The sequence below is a fragment of the Centruroides vittatus genome, unplaced genomic scaffold (genome assembly GCF_030686945.1).
Source record: "Centruroides vittatus isolate TY-2023 unplaced genomic scaffold, ASM3068694v2 contig_364, whole genome shotgun sequence".
Taxonomy (NCBI): domain Eukaryota; kingdom Metazoa; phylum Arthropoda; class Arachnida; order Scorpiones; family Buthidae; genus Centruroides; species Centruroides vittatus.
Genome location: NW_027122188.1, coordinates 5245198 through 5263834, shown reverse-complemented (window position 1 = coordinate 5263834; position 18637 = coordinate 5245198). Strand labels below are relative to the sequence as shown.

Genomic DNA, 18637 nt, shown 5'->3' with positions numbered 1-18637 from the left:
CCAGAAATCTTGAGGAGGTAATTTTTTTGATCGATCGACATACTTTCATTCTGTTATAACTTATAATAACCGAGAAAGTGAAAGGGCAGTAGACCTACATGTTGCATTAATTGAAGCCATGATAGTTTCATTATCATAAACTTATAGTTAAAAATATGGAGCATCATCTGGTTTTCGAGACATTTATTTCTGTTAAATCTTTCAGACGACTGTACTAAACTTGATTGAAAATTATGAAATATTCATGTAGTTCAATAGAGAGTAGTTCGTATCCATCACTAGACATCGATTTATCGTTATAATTCAGTTTGAAGCATTCAACCGACTCCATTAACATACAAATATACCTGAGAAGAAAAATTGATCGGCTGTAAAACTGGGGATTCCACTATTACTGGTATTAGTTGAGCATAAGTTCTAATACAATTTACCTATAAATGGCTTTTAATTAATTTCTACTCAAGAATTTCAAGTGTATAAGAAAAATTAGGCTGTATAAATTAAGCTTTTTTGGTAAAGAAAGTTAGTTTTTCTATGTAATTTGATTATACTGGTACCTTAAAATATAGCAGAAATTTAAGTATGACATGGAAACAATAAAGAAGAGGTTAATCTCATAAATATAGCAAATCTTAATTATTATATAACTTACACTACTTTTGGTGGCAATGTCTTGGGGGCATTGCTTCTATTTCAATAACAAGTGTGGCGATGAAAGTGAAATTTTAATGAAAAAGGAGCCATATCGCGGTCGAAGATGACGTGTTATGTGATGGCAGGATATACGTCACACAGTAATGGTTTATTTCGTGTTTAAATAACAGTTATTCCATGATTGAATGCAGTAAATGTGATTGCCTATAAACAATAATTTGCTAGACAATAAATTGAGAAAATACAATATATAATTTCCCATATTCTTTAAGAGTCTGAGGACTCTCTGGATGTCCTATTTTGTGTGTTTTTTTTTTTTTCCAAGACTCTTTGTTGAAAGAAGTGATAGTAATTAAAGCTTAGGGTTTTAGTTTAGATAGTGGACTCCTCAACTGAGTATTTTAATCAATAAAGATAGAAGGGAGTAGAGGATAAAGGTATTGTCCTTTAAGTGTTATACGTCTATCGAGAAAAGTATAACAACAGCCAATTTTGCTTTTATATTCCTATAAATTTTATATTATAACTTAGAAAAATGAATTGTAACCGTATGAATTTAAAAATTTCATTTATTTATTTCATACATAAGAACTTAATTTATAAATCTTTCTCAAAATAATTTCATTCAGAACATTTTTAAAACATGTATCTTGTAATAAATATATATTAAAGAATTTATATTTTGGTTATAATATATTTTGTATGGTGTAACGAGACCGGTGGCTCGTTATAGTTTAATGGGGCCCAGGCAAATTTGAATCAGAGGGCCCCATGTGTACTATGCAGTATTGACTTCAGGCATTTTCCTTCGAGGAAATTTTTGGGGAGAATGAAGGTGGGATATCGGTAAACAGATGAATACGTGGAAAAGGTGCACATTCGACGTGCATAAAAATACAAAATGAAGCATAAAATTTAACGTGTAACACCAAGAAAACGTCTAAATTGGCACTGAATATTGCCGAATTCTTATAGAGAAGATCGTTTCAAATAGAAAATAAGTTTTGTGGACTTCTATTGGATAGAAAACGGCCAGACTATTAAACCATTACTTAGAGTTTAATATATTATTTTTGAATTGTGCACTGTTTTGACTATAACCATAGACGATTGCTCAAATCAAAAATAAAATCATATAGACCAGTTATAAATTTTATATAATGAATTTTTATAATTCCCGTATGAATTGTCGGTGATATAAAATATATAAAGGTTTAAAATATTTAATTATGCTTTAAAATCCAAGATCATTTGAGAATTATTAAAGGCAGACTTTATACAAAAATTATATAAAAATTTTAATCCGATTACCTTTCGTCTTTGATAAGAAATTTATGAAAATAAACCGAATAATTTCGTACGATTCTTATTCAAGTATTTTTCACTATTTTGGAATTCGAATCGATTCTTATATTCAATGATTTACATTGAAAATGTGATTAATTCTTAAAGTATATTTTTAAAACAGGAAATCACGAGAGAAAAGAAGATTTAAGACATTCGGTAGAATTAATTGCCAACAAGCAGGTTTTTAATTTAAAATCCTTAATCCTGAAAGGATCAATAAAAGGGTAGGGAACTTTACTAAAAATATGCAAATTACCAATTACTAACCAATGTATAAATTTACATACGATACATATTTTTATATTTACTATATTTTGCTATTAACAAAACCAAGATAACGTCGAAAAAATTGTTAATTTATACGAAATGAAGCCGAGAGAGAAATATATAAAATTGCATTTAAGTATTTTCGAAGGAAAAGAAAAAAAGAAACACAAAATATTTATTATATTATAAAGATCGAAATAATTGGCTTATTAGATTAATTTGAATCATTTGCATATTTTATTCTCGTATTTAATTCTCTTTTTTCTTATACAAAATATAGAAATGCGAATCTAAATAATGTTATCGTCTCCTCGGACAGTTTTAAGTAATTTAAATATAAAATATTTTCACGTTTTAAATTTAAAACGAGTTATTGGATTTTATTTTCTTTTTTTTCCTTTGAAAAATGTTTAAAGTTATGAATCATACGTACTCTTGTTACAGTTGAACACGAAGTACAGCTTCATATTTTCTAGGTTTTCCTATGAGAAATCCACAAAATTTATCGCATTAGATTGAATAATATGAGAGAAAAATGAATATTTTCTTGGTTTACTCAATTATTTTATTAAAAATTACAATCAGTCCTCTGTTAGTGTGTTTATATTTAGGATATTTATTCATTTAAACGGATATAAAAATAAATAAACACGATTTATGGAAAGGAAAACATTTATCGTATCCGAGTGCATCGATTTAGTTGGTTGAATAAAGTGCTTTTATGGATATAAAAAAAGGGAATTTAAATCTATAAATCGAAAGTTACTGGGAACAGATGTCGTAGGGATAAAAGCCACGAAGATAACACTTTATTCTGGACATAAACCGCGGGAAATCTAACGAGACAACATAATATGTTACGAAGATTTGTATTCGCTAGCGATTGTTAACCGGGTATTGACTTTGGTAAGAATAGAAGTTACGATGCTAAGGGGCGCCACATCATCGCCCTTGGCCTACATTTAACTGGTTGAAGGGATGGAGACATTCCTGGATGTTCTGGCTAACTCCACGGCATCTGATTGGGCGCGATTTTGACGTCACGTAATTCGTCCATTCCAGTCGGCGAAACATTTACCCAGCATCACCAGCAGCATCAGCAGACGAAACGATCGACTGTTCATGAGATGTACAGCTGACGTGAAGATCGGTCCGTGACTGATTAGAAGTGCTCCCATCCAGGCTGGGGCTGTATTGACTGAAAGTATTCCTCTTTGCTTGCGCTAGAGTGCATCGTACAGTTTGAAGTATAGGCATAAGGGAGGTCACGATGTCCCGCTCGGCGGGATCGTCGAGGCTTCCAGAGGTCAGTGACAAAGTAACGGAGAATACCGCAAACAACAACATTGGGCAGGTGAGTGGCCATTCCCCCTAGCAATAGCTGGCGGGGGGGTGTCATTGCCTGCGGATCGAGTAAGTCAAGCGCCTGTCAGGTGGAAGTTATCCCATCGTCACACTCCTGCAGGATAACTTGACTGCGATGATAGTTTCAAACGGTAAGTTCATTAGCATGTAGCATCTCTTCTATCTCGGTAGCTTGCCTACTTTTACTGCTAATTCGTCTTAAAACTTCCAATGGAATAAATTGATTGACAAAACACGTTATTTTAATTAAAAATAAAATAATAATTTTTATTTTTTTTTTATTTTACATTTAGAAAAATGCTAAAAATTTCTTTTTATTAAGAGAAAAGTTGAGAAATCGATAAACGAACATGACAACCTCCCGATGCAAATTAAACAAGGGAAAAAAAACAATAAATAAAGATTATGATAATGATCTTTTCTGACTAAATCGACAGCTAATTATTTAATAGAAAAACTATGGAGGACGAAAAAATAAATAAAAAATAACACCGCTTTCGATTACGTTTTCTGACGACAACCCACTTTAAATTATTCATTATTTCTTCATTTCTAGTCATTTAATTATAGGAAAAAATGTCATTTAAGTTATTACAACTTAAAGAAATTGAAGTTAATTACTCTTATTCTATTTTTCCATATATAAATATATATATATATATATTTTAAAGTAAACATTAAACTTGAAGAAAAATTTCATAAAGAAATATTTATAAAAGGTTTTCATTGAATGTATTTTTTACTTTAAAAATATTAATATTAATTTTATAATTTTAAAGCGTATTTATTTATTTAAAAAAATTAATTTTCCTTTAAACACTTTTAGTTACTTAAACATAGTTTGTAGAGAAAGAAAAACTTTTCAATTAAGTTACTGATGGAGAAAAATCCGGGCATCATCTTTTCTTCTCCGCTTCTTTTTTTCACACAAGATTTAAAAAAAAAGACAACTAATTGAAGCATTTCTTGTGTTTTCCAGTATTTAAATTCCATATTTAATTAAATTTTACCAGATTTATTCTTTAAATTTATATATTTTATATTAATAGTGAGCTTAGAAATTAAGTAAATTAATATATATATATATATATAAATTATATATTTTTCTAATTTAAATATGTGATAGAAACATATAAATGTATAATTTAATGATATATTTCGATAGAAAATGAACATTTATTACAATTAAATTTCATGCTTTATCTTAATTAAGTATGTAATTTTAATATAATTAAAATAACTGGAAATTGGTTGCACATGCAAATAATTACTCTAATGTATTAATGTTTACATACATAAGAATAATTTTAAAACTAAAATTTCATTCTTTTCCAATTGAAATTAATTGCATAATTAAAATTATTAAACACTGCAAGAAAAATATATGATACCAAAAAAAAAAAAATTGAAAAATTTCTAGAAAAAATAACTAATTATACGTTCATTTATATAGGATATTTATGTACTTAAATTTAAAAATTTATCTCTGTAAATTAATTCATAACAATAAAGTATATAAACTTGTTAAGAGGTTAAAGTTTAATTTATAAATTTGTAGAAATGAGCAAAATTTTCACACTGTTTTGACGTATAGTACGTATCATCATTTATCAAATTAAGTTGAGAATAGGAAGAATGTCATTATGCAGTAATTCCTACGAAAGAGCTGCGAAATGTTACACGCATCATTAATAATTAAATATGTTAATATCCCATTTCCATCCTTCATGGCATATAAAAAAAATTATGGTAATAATAATAATAATAATAAATAATCATATCTGCGATATCTTGTAACTGAAACTTAACAAATATGTAAAAGTCAAAGTGTTACAGAGACATTTGATTAATTCCATGGTAGAGATTTACAAGGAAAAAAAAGAAATTAGTTTTATTGACGTATTTTATTCGTTGATATTTGTGGACGTTATTAAAAGATGCCAGATGAAATCTTCCCAAGAGAACAAGGTATCTGTTAACAGAAGGATAGTTTATATCTTGGATAAGCTTCCACTTTATCTTTTCTTGACATATTTTTCTTATAGTTTCAAATCGGACACCTCTTTTTTTACAGAAAAGAGTGGTGATTCATTTTCCGAAGGGATGATTTTAATATAAATCTTTCCTTTGAAAAACTTTTAAATTTAAGTTGCAGTTTGTCTCGTGTTCATTTATTACAAAACACAAGGCGCCCTGTCAATTATATACTACTATTTTTAACTTAATTTATCAGGATTAGTAGTGATAAATACCTTATTTGTTAGGTATTGTTAGCTTAGGCCATTTATACATTGTTTTGACGTTCATTTACTGACCTTTATTGACATTATGTTATACGAGATTGAATAGGTCATTAAGTTTGTTTGATTTTCTTCCTCTCACCCGACCCATCAATAATGATGTTTCTCCTATTCTACCGAACAATATGATTTATTATTGGAAAGAAGATACGTCTCGATGAACAATCATCGGACTTTTCTATTATAGATTGCAAAAATTGATAGATGATCATAGTTTGTTTTATTTTTTTCTGTTTTTGTAAACCCTCATACACTGTATATTGTTTTGTATTCGACATATTTCGAAATTTATCAACATTTATTTTGGCTTAGAATTTCGTTCTCTAAGCAATTGTCTTGTACTCGTCTATTCAAAACACGAACAAAATTCGATCTCTTTCGATTTTTTGGTGTAATAAATGCTTTATTTTTGCATAAAGTATATTTTTCCATCCTGTAAGGGAGTAAGTAATGAAATAAAACATAAAATTCTTCAATTTACTATCTGACAGTTTAAATAAATAAAATTGAAAAATTGGAAAAAATCTTGTGACACCGTTTCCAGAGAACTGTCACCTACTTTCGATTCAGTTATTTTCTTGCTTTCTCTTTTATCAGATTTCTTGCTGAGATTCACTTAGAGATAATGAATAACGAGTAAAATTCTGTAGATTATTTATTATCGTTTCTACCACAGTAAAATACCCTTTGATTTATTTTAATGGTACGTATGTAGATAGATCCATCCGCGAGAACGGATGAAAGAACAGTTAAAGATAGGAGTGACGAAATGAATAAGAAATAATCTTAAGTTGAAAGCACTAATACCATAAACAAACCAATACAATTCTTCTGGAGATAAAATGTATTAAATCTCGAAGAATTTCCCAAGAGAAGATGCCGCTGGGATCTTTTGAGGAAGTTGATCAAAGAGTATTGAAGGTGACGAAAAGCATTCGGGAGAAGGAGCGGAGAGGAGGGACAGGAAGGAGACAACACTGTTTAAAATCGATGCAAGTACGCATTGATATTTCCATGTTTCGTGGCTTTGAGTGATATGATCTCTTGAAAGTTTGTCACATTTGTATAACCGATCTATATCTGAGTTAAAAGAATTTTTTTCTCTCTGTTACATATATGCCACGAAAGGGGAAAAATGATGCTTTTAAATTTACTTTCATACGAGAAAATGAATCAAAATTAATATTTGTATATGCGTAAGAAACTAGATTTAAATGTATTTTAACATTAATCTTTTACGTAGATTTTTCTATATTTATTAGCTATTTTTATGAAGTAACTAGTTAATAAAAATTTTAAAAAAAGACACTTTTATATTATGTTTAAGGTAAGTAATAATTTAAATTTTAAACGTGTCAAATGAGGTAATTTTACGAGCCTAAACTTTATGCTGTTTGTAAAATCCAAGTATCTTCATGTCTTAATAAAATTGAAACTTGTTTTGATTTAGTTCTTATATGTACTGTACACCGTTGAAAGAATATATTGATGTTGGATATGGTTCTCGGTATGTATGCTTAGTACTGAATTCCAAATATTGTCGTAACAGTATTTGATCTTGTTTTCATACCGATATAAGAAATTAAATTAAAATCGTTCGCTTCAATATTGCAACTGTAGCTATCGATGTTGACAGAGATAGTGTTTCGACTTAACGGTAGAATGAGGTAAGAAAAAAAGTAGGTTATGGTAAGTTCTGTAGCGTATCTTTTACCTTGTTATCTACACGACACATTCACCAAAGTAGATCTCGAATTAACAGAAGTTAATGAATTTTACTTTATTTTTATTAAGAAAAAAAAATTAAGCAATTAATTTACATAGAAACAAAAGGGATTAGAGAAAGGTAAGTGCACAGACACGTGAAATCAAACCTAAATGAATTTTGTTGTAAAGAAAATGAGATATTTCTTTCGTTAATTTATATTTACATTTCTTAAACTATAATCGCATCCTTTTTTCCTCTTAAATTAAGGAGAAAAATAAAGAAAAAACAACGCAACAAGTATAAGAAATGAGTTAGTACAGGCGATACTGCGTGAATTAGTAATGAGAATGGCAAGTAAACGAATTTTTTAAATAGTTTATATTCGTAGTTTAGAACGAGCATTTTCCTAATGATATAACGTAAAGATAATTACTTCAATGTCTGGCATATAAATGTATCGAGTCTACGAATAGTTAATATTCCGAAATATCCTGGCGAATCAGTGTTCATTAAAGATTCCGATAGCTTACTGCTGACTTAATGTTCTCTATTCAATTATCAATAATAACTTCAAAATTCTCGTGTAGTTTATGACAAAGAATTTATTTCAATAATTTCACATTTATTTTTTTATGAATTCGATATTTTATTATTACTCTAAAAACGAATACTTACGAGTTTCAGTGTCAAGGAGTAATCTTGGTTAATGTATTTTAAAAAATCGATTGCTTCTTCTTTGATCCTCAATAGAAACATCATCAGATTTAGTACGAAAGTTAATGTTTCGTTGGAATTAACTACGTATTCAACTATCCCGAAGTAAGTTAATGGAAATTTTTTTTTTTAAAAGTTCTGATAATCTAGTTTTCACTCACTTTAAAGCATTGTAAGAAATAATTAGATTTTCTTAACTTTTAAACTGCTCAGTGTTCACGAAGTTTCGACTGTTCCATTGATCTGAAATCGTAAATAATAATCAAATTTTTTTAATATAAATGAACTCTTAATTAATGACTAAATGATAATATACTTGCCAAGAAATCTGAAGCCACAAGCTTCCATTATTTATTAATTGATTTTCCTACTTTAATGAATTCTTCAATTAGATTGAATTTCATACTGTTTGTATTGATGGAACACTTCTTGAAGCGAAGGACAATGAATAAAATAAAATATTATTTTATATAACTTAATTAGATATTATTTATAAAATTGATAATTTATACAAGCAAAATTAATAAAATTTTCTGTACAAAATATATTTATTTCATTAAGAAAACGAATAGCTATTTAATTATTGCTGTTAGAAATTAAGTCTGTTTGATTTCTGGAGGCAATATTAAATAATTACTTATGTTAGTAATAAACACAATTCCAAGTAATAAAGGTAATTTGATAATTAATAATTAAATAACGTGTTTGAGTTGTGGATATTTTACTATATGTATCTAATTCTGTAAAACATATGGAGTTTTCTATAATTAAATCTAGTTAGATTTGTTTTTTAGAACTAAATTTATTATCTTTCAATAGTTTTACTTATAAATTATAATGGTAGAACGAGATTAATAGAACAGACATTGAATTTTTGAAGAAAATTTGGAGCAACCCGAAAAAAAGTGCGTTAAAAAAATATATTTTATAAGAAAATTTAAAAAAAAAAAGAGAATCTTACAGGCTGTCCTTCAATCTCGGGAATGGAAGTAATGATAAATGCTGCAATGATAATCATATGAGAAGAATGCTACTATATTCTGCGACAGCTTGCAGGCGCATTAATGATTTATTATGGCCGTGCAAAGGCAATTATGACCGTCTAATGTCGCATTTGTATCGATGATGAATCTTATAACCTTGAAACCGACAGACATTGTGACGTGCGACTGTATAGAAAGTTTTCCATTCTCCTTAATATAACGAAACTAATTTTTTTTTTTTTTATTTCTTAAAGTCAGAGTATTAATGAAAACTCCACTTGATCAATATCATTATTTTTATTTAAATATAATTTATCTTCTCTTTTACTCCATAAAAATTCATACTTGGTAAAAAAAACTATTTCGCAGAAATAATGCAGAATTTCGGTTGTAAATGAAGAAGATTCTGATGATAACTGACTGCTTATGTCTTTAGCCATTGTCAAGTTATTTTCGTTGAAGCAAAATTTGAAATATTACCTTATCTACTTCAGTTTCATCTCTTGCACAGCCCGTCATATGGTTTTTATCTTCTGAGCTTAAAAATTATGAGTGACATTTTCAAATCCAAAATTCTCTTTATCTGGTTTTCAGACGAAAGTTAGAAAGGGGTAATATGTATTACCGAATAGTATCAAGATGTTACAACATTGGTTCGACTTAACCGTTAAGAATTCCAAATGTTTCGGAATTCATTTCTGTTTATCTGATAATGTCTGAAAGTTATCTTCGCATATTTATTATTTATTTTTTTTATCATTTATCTCGACGAATTTTTACATTGTTTTGCGCTTATAATTCTATATGAAATTTCTAATTTTAATTTAAAATTAGAAGAAATTTTTAAATTAAAATTTTATTTTTTAACAAATAATTTATATATGTGTAATGATTATAAAACACAGAACTTAAATCAAATAATTTAGAACAATATTATTCAAGAAATAATGTATAATTTCGCATTAAAATTCGCTCTAAATATAAGATCATAATAGAAATTATTTGTTTAGCTTGTTAATAATGAATGTATACAGCTTCCAATTTGATTACGTATGATAAATTATTAAGAAAAACATAATTTGATTTTTGATGTAAAATATTGATTAAAATAATAATAATAATAACAATAATAATATAAGTGATGCACTAATATTTATTACATTAGCTTAGCATTTACCTAATGAATTTTTGAAAACCTTTTTCAGAAATAAAATCTGATATAAATTAAATAAATGAATTGTATTTTTACTGGTATTTTACTCAATTTGAATACTAAGTACTTCTTTAACCACATTTAAACAGTAAATATCTTTCATTAAATAATTTAAGAGAAATAATTCCAATTTAATTTGGATAGAATGGATAACGATATAAAATTCTTAATTTATTTTAATTTACATAACATTATTTTTGCTAATGGAGAATTAAGTAAATAATTTAGTATTTTCCTTTAAAAATTGAATAATTAGACAGAATTTTGAGAATCGATTTTCAAAGATTATTTTTAAAAAACCCTGTCTTAAACCGATCTTATCAGTTTATGAAATGAAAATAATGGTTTATAATACAAAACTGAGAGTAAATTATTAATTTAATTTCATAAATTGATATGAGAGGCATAAGAAATGAACACGGTGATATACTCTCAATATTGGAATTAATATGTAACAGACAATACTAAGGCTGACATAATTAATTAGATTAGACATCACATATGTCAATAGTTTGATCTTGATTATCTTTTAGTTTAAAACAATTTAGCAATGTATGTCGTGAAAGATGATCATTTATATAATTACTTTATAAGGTATTGAATACCAATTCTTCTAAATATTAGTTTAGATAGAGTAGTGTTGGATAAATTGTGAATTAATATGATCCATACGTCGACAGTTTCATAAGGTAAACTTATTAATCATCTGCATCAAAATTATATTACACTTATACTAAAGATGAGAAAATTGGGTCACTAATATATCTGGCATTTAATAAATATATAAAGACTAGTTGCGTATGCCCGACGTTACTCGGTTTTTAAAAGGGTGGAAGATTGGCGAAGTTGATTGGGAGAGGGTAGTCTTAGTAAATAAAATGCACACAAAAAATTGACTAAAGTTAACAGAGAGTGAGACCCCGACATATTTTTCCCATAGACTTACTATTGTACCTTTGTTCCTACACCACACCAGAATGATTGCACCTTTCTCAAATATCACTTCAACGGCATCATCTACAGGATAAGAGCTTTAATTTGATACCTGAACCGTACTTTTAGCCTCAGCCGTCTATCCAAACTAAGTCGGACAAATTGAAACTCTCTTTCAATTAATATATAGATTTCTATGATATTATTCACTAATTATTTTTTAACTATTCGATTATTCTGTATTCCACATGGTTTGAACAAACGATTGAATTTTTACAATGGTTATGTCTGAATGTAGAAATTTGACTCGATCAAAATGTCAGAAATTAACGAGTAATCGATTTTAAATCCTCTAATATTGTATTACAATGAGACCATTGAGTTACTAAGTATTAAAAAATATTATAATATTAGAAGTATGTTGTGCTGTATTATATGAAAGTATGATGAATATACCGTCGAATTTTCCAATAACGATCACTCATAACAACGGCAAGCCCTAAAAGGTGGCCATTTTTCAGGAACAACGTTTCTTTTTGAAATTCATACAGAATAACCACCAAACATCGGCCATTTTTATGTTCTCGTCAGTGGCCGTTGTTCAGAGGTTTGACTTTATTAGAATGTGTGGAAATAAAAAGTCTTTGAATGAGAAAACAGATATTTTTAGAAAAACATAGATATAAACCGAAGAAAATGTACAAAACGTAAATTTAATAAAGTGTCCTAAATTTCCTTCCATTTACTCTTATTTATTGTCGTGTGTTAAGAATATTAGTTTGCAATTTGTGAAAAACTTTAAAAAAACTTTATTAATTACAGTTATATAAGCTCTGGGCTTCCATCAGATTAAAATAATCCATAAAAAGCAGTGCAAACTCATCAGAAAATTGTCTTATATAAAGATCTAGAAATGCCAAAAATAACTCTATATAAAGTATATACAAAGGAATTGCGAGTTTCGATAATTTCTAAAATGATAGAGAAGAAAAGATGAATATTCAGAAATCCATAATGATGAATACCCAGAATGTCCCCAGACGAAATATCAATCAAAATAAATTTCAAACCAATATTGATTTAGAAGCAATTACCATAATGACGATTGATGGAAAAAATGGAAATTGATGAAATTATACTTTCATAAATGGAAAAAAATTGAAATTGATGAAATTATATTCGCCACTTCCCCATTTCTATTAGCTTACGTATAAGGCAGAGACCCTATTTTAAATTCAAAAGGACTTATTTTGCTAGTGTTGTCTTCTATGCAATTTGTCAAGATGATGCATTGCAGTTATTAACGAAACTCTTGTAGATACAAGAGAAAAGAAACTTCTATTTGCAACTTAATATACCGCTTCGTAGATTAATATAACAATTGTTATGAAATTTTAAAATATTTATGAAGGAATGTTCAATTAGAAGAAAAATAAAGAAATTTTAAAAAATTTTAATGTAATAAATACCCAAATTCCAAGGATAATTATATGATTAGTATTATCAAAGAATGGAATAGGAGTAAAAGTTAATTAGCGTGACTTAGACAACCTTTCTGAAATGCTAATTTATTTTATTTGTTATTTTAAAATGTTTATATATAAGGAAATAATGTTTTAAATATAAAAGAATGCTGGCAATTGGATTCAGTTTGATATAAAAATAAGAGAATATCGCGAAGTATTCTTCTGCATTGGCGTATATGGTTTCAAATGATGACATTACAAATGTTGTTGATGGAAGCTTTTCGATAGTTTCTTACTATTTTTTCTTCTTCTTTTACACAAACCACTAAACTATCACGTAATTCTGGATTAGTTCCAACGCAGTTATTTTATAAATGTGCGCTCGTTTAATATATACACGGATTTAAATAATGTAAAACGTCAAAAAAGTTTAAAATAGAAATGAATATAAGATAAATAAATTAAATAACAATGGGATAAGATAATTAAGTATACTAAATGAAAAATTTCTTATTTGTTCTTTATGGCTATGAACTGGATTTCATGTAACAAAAAATGCATTTTGTACGAAAACTTTAACAAAAGTATTTAAGAAACTTTATTTATTTATTTTTAACTTTCATTAAAAGAAATAAATATAAAATTGTTTTATCTATTAATATAGATTTATTATATAAAATGAGCAAAAATTATTGTGGCATTGTCACAATGCCGGGCTATCCTCTGACAATTTTCTCCTTGTCGGTGTTAGATAGATGACCGGCACGACTCTACTGTTAAAGGAAAAGTAAAATGTACAGGAGCAAGCCACTACTAATTTGAGATGGAGAGCATATATTTTAAATTAAATTAATTAAAAATTGCAGCTTGGAATTTGGAATTGTGACGATGTCACAATAAATAATTGCTCGTTTAGACGTAGATTTATATAAATAAGTTCAAAATTAATATTAATCGAAATTATTTTTTGTATGAAAATTGAAAATGAACTAATTAAAATTCAGATTACATTTAATGTATTTACCCAATAATATGCACGGAACAGCGTGATGAGAATTATTCCAATTATAGTATTGTTAGTGAGTTCACGGAATTTACCAACCAATAGGACGACGTGTCTGTTTTCAAAACAAGAGAATAAATTCGACATTTTATCCACGACAGGGAATACAATAACGAATTCCGTGTCCATTCATTTTCAAACATATTTTTCCTCTTTATAATAAAATACATAAAAATTAATGGTGTGGCACGATAATAAAAACTTTAAATTATACCTTTTAGTAGGCTATTAATTAATGATTATTAATTAATGATATGAATTATAATTTAATTAAAAACAAATTTAATATCAAACAGTTTATTTTCAAGGTCTTGGAATAAGAAATTCTTAATATGGGTCAGAATTATCATGTAAACATTCATATTTTGGAAGATCTAGTGTAGGATTGTGTATTTTATACTTGGTCCTCCAAGATCCAGGTGCGGAGGCCCTTTTTAAGAGGCCTAGAGCAGAGCATTAAGAATGATCAGGGCCCTAAATCTTCTAAACGAGGGCCCAATTCGAGTGCACAAATCGCATACACACCTTTAATATTGGTGCCAATTCTTTCATAATTAATTCGTACGATAAAATAATCATTGAAATCTTTTTAATTGTTTAATGTGATTTTATATAATTTAATAAGAAACTGGATCAAAGTCTTCCCATATACAACTTAAAGCGGTTAGAATGCTGCCGTTAAATGTCTAATTATGTGAATTTTCGTATTATAGACGATAACTAAGTTAGAGGTCGGCACTTAACTTTAGTCGAACGATACAAGATGGAATAATTGGAATGATAATGACTCAATGAATAGAAATGAATTGACGGAACAATTGAAGCAGATTGAATTCTTATTGAAAACTGCTAATGCCTTAGGACATTTAGCTATAAACTCTCTAAACAACAACTTTGACAATGTACGATGCGGTGGACGTGCCAATTTATTACACAAAAGGGAATATGAAGTATCAATCATATTATACGAGATGAAATTTTAAGGTTTGATGAGTTATTAATGAATAAAATGCAGACATATATTAAACAAATCAAGGAGAATTATATTATTAATTTTAATATACAGGATAGTAAATGGTTAGTAAATTAAGACATTTATTTTGAGATTACGTATATAATTATATTCAATTTTTATATATACAGCGAGCAATTATTTATTGTGACATCGTCACAATTCCGGGCTGCAATTTTTAATCATGTTTTTAATTTATGTAATTTAAAATATATGCTCTCCACCTCAAATTAGTAGTGACTTGCCCCTGTAAATCATACTTTTCCTTTAACAACAGAGTCGTGCCGGTCATCTATCTAACATTTTTCAGGGGAAAATTTTTGAATTAAAATCACGTGAGTTCAGATCTCAACCGGAAGTTCGTATATAGTTTATTAGGGCTACTGCTCCTAAGCTTTCCATATCTGGTTTGGTCTAGCACTGTTCTTGGAAATTAAGGAAGGACAGACAGATAGATAACAGGGGCAATTTACAGCTCTGCAATTTGAAAAAATTGCAGCCCAATAGTAATAAATTAACTATAAAATACCATAAAAAATATACCACAAACCATATTTAATCTACTGTTCACTTACTTTTTATTCACCCCTGTACCCGCAGCATTATTTAATCAGATTCAAATGTAATTTTCTTCAATTTTTCGAATAAAAAGTTTTCTTTTAACGTGTATTTAATTTTAATATACTGACAATAATATTTTATATAATTTTATTTAAAAAGCATTGATCTTAAATTTAAAAAAAATCGCTATTTTGTAAAAGTAGAAAAACAAAGACTAGCCAAGTATTAATATCGAAATGTGTTTAGTTATCCATGAAAACTTACAAGAAAAGAGAATATTTAAATACACAAATCGTTAGGAATAGCGGAAAAGGATGATATATGTAAGTACAGCAAGAGTAATGCGTTGGAATAGGAAAGCGTGGAAACTGATGCTACACCATGTTACAGAGCTAAAGGTTAATTTAGTCTAGTACATTCTCTCTGTCAAATGGGTAAAGAGGAAGTATGATGATATGGATATATGCATATATGCACGATTTGGGCATTCGTTAAAATGGCATTTCCAGTTTAATGATCGCATCCTACTGGCTACATTTGCATACCTTAGAAGAATGATTGAAACTATAATATAGGTAACATCTGCTCACTGGCATATAATCATCGACAAATTCTAATTTAGTTTATTTTTCTAGAACCACAATCGTATTTTCTATATGTTTAATTTTATACCCTGGAGAATAATATTCTCTGCATCATTTGAGTAAGTTAAAGTGCTTTCTAAGCTATTTTTCCAGTTTAATATTAAAAATAAAGCTGCGAATTGTATCACCGCATACACAGTTTATAGATACAAATAAAACAGAAAAAATGAATAAAAATTGACCAAATATACTGGAATATATCGTAAACATCTTGAAGAAATCAGTAAAGTTTAATATTGCTGGAAAATGTAATGAAAAATGCCAGTCTTGAGAACAAGAAAATAGTTCATGTAGAAAGTAAAACATAAATTAATTAGTAAAATATTGATAGTAGCTATAAAAATTACATGATTTTGTATCCGAAGAATGAAATATATAAAGATTTTACTTTTGACAAATTTATTAAAATGTACTTTAAATACCGACTTAGATCAAGCAATATTCAAAATAAGATTATCTGTAAAAAAATTAATAATAAAATATTAATAGAATGAAAAACAACCTTGAAACAGGAATCATTTTAATAATATTTTATCAAGATTCCTGGAAGAAAATCGATTGCAATATATAATTTTATTCGAAAAATCCTCCGATATTAAATCAGATACAATCATATATCAGTAAAACTAGAATTCGATGCAAAATTTTTAAGATCCGAAGAATAAACATTATCGATAGATATATTCAACTTATACTTCCGTTCGGTATTTGAATATAAAATTGCAATTTATTCTTAAGATTTCCACCGATTGTTACAAGAGAATTTCAAAATGCTTTCCCAACTGAAAATATCCTCCGAGTAAACAGAGAATAACAAAGTAGTGAGCAATTGTCTTGTATCAACATCAATACATTACATGGAAATGGTAAGACTTGTCAGCAACAAACGGGAGTAATTTTGGCTGAATGCTCGATTTTGTATAAGAGTGGATTTCGACATTACATAAAGTAAGCAGAAAACGTTTCATTTTTTATAATTTATCCGGAAATATTCTTTTTACTATTGATTCCCTCTTCGCTTGTAATGTATTCTGCAAGGTAAATATATAAAAAAAAAGAATAGACTTCACAGAAACGTTGTTTACGTAAACAAAAAAAGAATTTTTAAACTTTTCACTAAAAAGTATAAAGTTAAATACCGGATAAACTGCTACTTGTATGACAGATTCGCATAGATTTCTTTAGAATAAATCATTTTTTTTTTATTTTACGTTTCTAGACGACTAAACTTCTTCATACAAATTCATTTTAATAAAAGTTTCCGAAAGAATTTAAAGAGAGATATATTAAGAGAGAGAGGGAGAAGATTGATGATAAAGTTTCTCAATCATACGAAGAACACTTTGGAAATGTGTAATGTCAATAGGCGTTTCCGTTTATTTTCAACGGAGACAGAAGGACGAAGAAGAAAATGCGCGTGTCTCTCTTAAACGAGATGGCTTCTGGCAACTTTCGATGTTTGCTGACAAGAGACAAGCGGAATTTAATTTTTGCTTTAGCTGTCGATATACCTTACATCCTATCCATTTTTCACTCACCTTATATACAGCTGGCGGTAGGACCGGACACCGAATCTCCATCATCGATAAAAGATTTGAAGTACTCGATGATCCATTGGAAATACACGGTGCTCTCCTGTTGTGCCTCCAGCTTGCTCTTCGCACAAATTTCAAAAAAGTCAAAATATTTACACCTTTACAAATAATTTTCGTCTTAAAAATTCTTTTAAATAAATGATTTTCTTATAACAAAATGAAATTATTATATAAACAAACAAACTTAACCTTAATTTATTATATTTTTTTCATTATAAAAATTTATTCTACTTCACATATTCGAAAATTTACAGAATTTTGTAAACATTTTCATTAAAAAAAACACTTTACAGTAACAAATTGTTAGCATTACTTTATAAAAATAAAATAAAAATAATATTAATCCTGCAAGAATTTCTGTACAGAAGAAGAAATACTTTAAAGCCTAAACTAAACATAAAGAGAATAAAATGAAGGTGGCATAGAACATAATGCCAGCTATTGTGTTAACAATTGTGTGAAATAAAACTTATTCAGCTATTTTAAAAAGGAGTATGATCATAAAAGTTGGAGAAAAATCTTCTACATCAAAAAAATAAAAGACAGAAGTAGAATGAGAAGTTAATACCCTTCCAAGTATAGTGATTTGATCTAACCAGTAGACCGTATCTTCTTTCGTTTCCTATATGCATTCTGCATCTTTTGTGTAAGAGAGAAACTAATCCACTAGTATTAATTATTCTTGAAAATGTTCAAAGTCGATTACGATTCCTTTTTTTTTTTCTTTTAAAATATGCAGAATTGTGATAGATAAAATGATTGTTAAAGTAAAAAACAAGTATATTATTTCACCCGATTCTTATAAAAATGAT

General features: G+C 28.0%; 1 protein-coding gene across 1 annotated transcript in view; it reads left to right on the top strand.

Moving 5' to 3' along the window:
- Positions 1-3339: 3339 nt before the first annotated feature.
- The window catches only part of LOC136975146 (transient-receptor-potential-like protein), a 106077-nt gene continuing 90779 nt past the window's right edge, over positions 3340-18637 (top strand). Inside the window, exon 1 of the mRNA XM_067270171.1 lies at positions 3340-3764. The gene's annotated coding sequence lies outside the window, so the exon portion shown is untranslated. The remainder of the gene's footprint in view (positions 3765-18637) is intronic.